The sequence below is a fragment of the Triticum urartu genome, chromosome 2 (assembly GCF_003073215.2).
Source record: "Triticum urartu cultivar G1812 chromosome 2, Tu2.1, whole genome shotgun sequence".
Taxonomy (NCBI): domain Eukaryota; kingdom Viridiplantae; phylum Streptophyta; class Magnoliopsida; order Poales; family Poaceae; genus Triticum; species Triticum urartu.
Window position 1 is genome coordinate 591,785,805 of NC_053023.1, and position 3,335 is coordinate 591,789,139.

At 38.8% G+C, this 3,335-nt stretch overlaps 1 long non-coding RNA gene across 2 annotated transcripts; it reads left to right on the forward strand.

The window, feature by feature from the left end:
- Positions 1–232: 232 nt before the first annotated feature.
- Positions 233–2,634, forward strand: LOC125533718. Of its 2 annotated transcripts, XR_007294341.1 has the most exons (4): positions 233–457; positions 1,128–1,201; positions 1,284–1,337; positions 1,437–2,634. It is a non-coding gene; the product is annotated as an uncharacterized LOC125533718 (long non-coding RNA). The 2 variants fall into 2 exon arrangements; XR_007294340.1 differs by having other exon boundaries at positions 1,284–2,634.
- Positions 2,635–3,335: the final 701 nt, after the last annotated feature.

Below are 3,335 nucleotides of genomic sequence, written 5' to 3' on the forward strand. Positions count from 1 at the left end.
TTTACGACTTCCTAGAAATTACCACATTAATTAGAAATTACGAGCCGTTTATCATGGTGGGACCAAGTAATTACGGTGGAGATCAACCCATACAATCATTGGCAAAAAACTCAAATACACAATTTATGGCAGTCCCAACCTCTCACGAGTCACTAAAAAGATATAACCCTCTCGCGAGTCAAAACATAAATAACAGTCCCAATCACTCCCGATTCTTAAAAAAAAACTCTCACCAGACCTCCACGTTATGATAGTCCCAACCTCTCAAGAGTCCTCTCCTTTTCCTAGATTGATTTTTTCCCATGTTGCTGCAGGATCCTCTCCTTTCCTCGATCTGGCAGACCGTGTTGCTACAGGATTCTTACCTTTCTCTCGATCTGTCAGGTTGACGACTCCGGCGGCTGGTGGCGCTCCAACTCATCGCCGGCGAGCAGAAGTTGGAGCCTCGCGCCTTGAGGTACACCGCCGCAGAGCGCCCAGCCATCTCCCTTTCTCTCTATTTTCTCTGTCGTAGGTCGCCGGCCATTCATGCTGCAACTCCATCGATCTATTCTCAGTCCCCTCCCCCCAAATCATTAGATCTCCTTTTTATTTCAAATTTTCAAATCTAGGACCATAGCAGTAAACAATGTTAGTCCTTATGTACTATTATTAGCAGTAGTGTGCCAAATCAGGCCATAGTTTGTTTTCACTTCTTCTCATCTTTGGGGGGCTTAAAAGTTGTATATGTGATGTTTTACAAATGGTTATGCCTTCAACTATACATCTTTAAGGCTTCGACAATTGCATTGCTCTCATTAACCATTTAAGAATTTGTGGTGTTCCATCATAGAAATATTCTATCAGTTCTGCAGTAGAATCATGTTGGCTGCGAGCAAGCTTAGTGTTCCCACTTCTCACTCTCTATAGTAAATAGATGACATCAATTTCAGTTGATATGTTAATTATTAATTTATAAACCGTAACGGTGTAGCTATAGTGATATACTAAGTTTCAATGCTCACCCTATTCTGTACTTAAACTTATGGATGTCTGAAAGCAACAGTTTCTATCATAAGTTTGTTTCTCTCACCAGCTCTTTGTATCATAGTAATACTTTCAGATGTTTCCCATGTTTTGTGTCAAAGGTAAAAATCGGTTGTCAAGAATGTGAGGCATGGGATCTACAATTGCTGATTTCGGTTAGATTGTCTTATATAAGGTGAGTTACTCCCACTTATGTTGACATCTATATTGTGTGTACTGAATACAGTCCATATTGTAAAGTCCCTTCTGTGTGCCAGCCAGAATTTGCACCATGGCTGAAATCAGCTGCATAGTTGGGCATCTCTAACATGGTGAGCAAATCAATTTTCCAATAAGAGATTGGTTAGCTGCTCAACCACTATTGAATGATTGCTTCACCGGCTACCTGACTACCTTATTCCTCCAACTAGGGTTTGATTTTGGACGATCAAAGTGCATACATGGCAGGATCCAATTGGTTGGGATTCATTTTGCACATTACTACTTTCATGCTCGGGTTTTTTCACATCATGGTGTCACCACGATTATACTCAGCAATCTGTTATTTATGTTGTCTCCTGGTCAATTTTGTATATATACATGTTGTTTCCCTGATTAAAAGTGTTACGTATGTGCTAAATCATATTTTTAGAGAACTAATATCATATTACGGAGCATTTGTTTGTTTGTTTTTTAGGATCCTGGAGCATCGATCATGCTCTGCCTCACCACATCATACCTCTCACCACTGAGGATGGCATAAAAGATAGAGCCATTCTTGAGTCGGCGCCTGTGTGCATGCAGCGCTGCCACCTCATGTAGTTGCTTCAAGACAACAGCGTGTCCCGCCCCGAGTGGCACGCATGGCTGACGGCCGAGATGGCACCGGTGTAGGAGCTTCTGTAGGAGGAGAAGTCAGGAGCTCGGACCATCAGTGTGGCCTGATGCCTCTCTTGGATGTAGTCTGTAGGTAACAACAGCTAAACTCTTATGAGGACAAAATCTATCCGATGGAACTTCTTTAAGCTCAACAACCAGGTATGCAAAGTGGCCCTTTTCCTCTGCCCAGCTCCAATCTTGAAATATCCATCTTCCTCTCGGAGCTGCACATGATTTTTAGGTAATGCATACTGAAAAATAGCTGAAGGAACAGTAGCTGATGCCGATTGTATAGCCTTTTCTTATAAGACAAGTTATATGAAAATCCGTATTTGCCGCAATCGATTCTTATAAATTGTGATACTGCAAGTGATACTTATTATTGTTGGATGCAATTTCTGAACAATATGAGCAGGCAATGCCCTAGAAACAAGATGTTGAAGAAAATCAATTGGCTGAAGAACTACTGATCGGTAGTAGTGTTGGGTTATCTGGGAATAATACAGTAGCAGCCATGGTGTCAAAGTTTCTTAAAGTAAGAACGGATCCATGTGATCTATTCTTTTTATTGATATATTAACTAACTATATATGTCGGAACTTATCTGATGTTGATACTTACATGTGGAATATTTCTGAAGCAGCATTGTCCTTTACTTAGTATTTAAATTTAGTGTAAATTACGTGCAGCACAGCCTGTGTCGTTCGGATATCTATATTATTCAGAAATAGCATAATATTTAATAGTGTATTTATGCTCTAAGATTGAGATAAAAAAGAACGACCTAGGATGGAATGTAGAAACTCATCATTTCATTCCTATATTTGATCAGACTAAAGATACATAACACCTCGATTTGCTTTCGCAAGAATTGGCAAAAGTAGCAGCTTAATCTCCCTTGAATGGACGTTATTATAGAAGTTTTTCAAATATAAGAATAGAGAAGTTGTCATGTCGACTATATGAAGAGAAATAGCTTCTCAGATGTACAACCGTAGATATGATCGAAAATGTATCCTTTGTGTGTATCTGATTCAACTTGAAATGACATGTTTTGCTTCTTCAACACCAATCTATTCATTGTGCTTTTTGTGATGATCTTAAAAATGACTACTATATCAAAGTTGTTGAATGAATAGTAGTCTTAAAAATGAAGGTCTAGAAGATTCAGTTTTGCTAACAGTTATAATTGCACTAACTATAACAATGCAGAGAAGTATGCGTCTTCTCCATTTTGTTTTCAAAACTAATAATGGACTATTACTTATATCACACACTAACTTGCTTATATGTGCCATGGATTTAGTTCAGCCTATTCATGTATATATCTTTACCAAAAAAATAGAAGTTATGTTATGTTAAACGAATTGAGGGATTACGTGTGCAAACCCGTGCTGCATAGAATGCCTTTTCATTTAAACGAGAATCTAACAAAACAATGTAAGAATGAG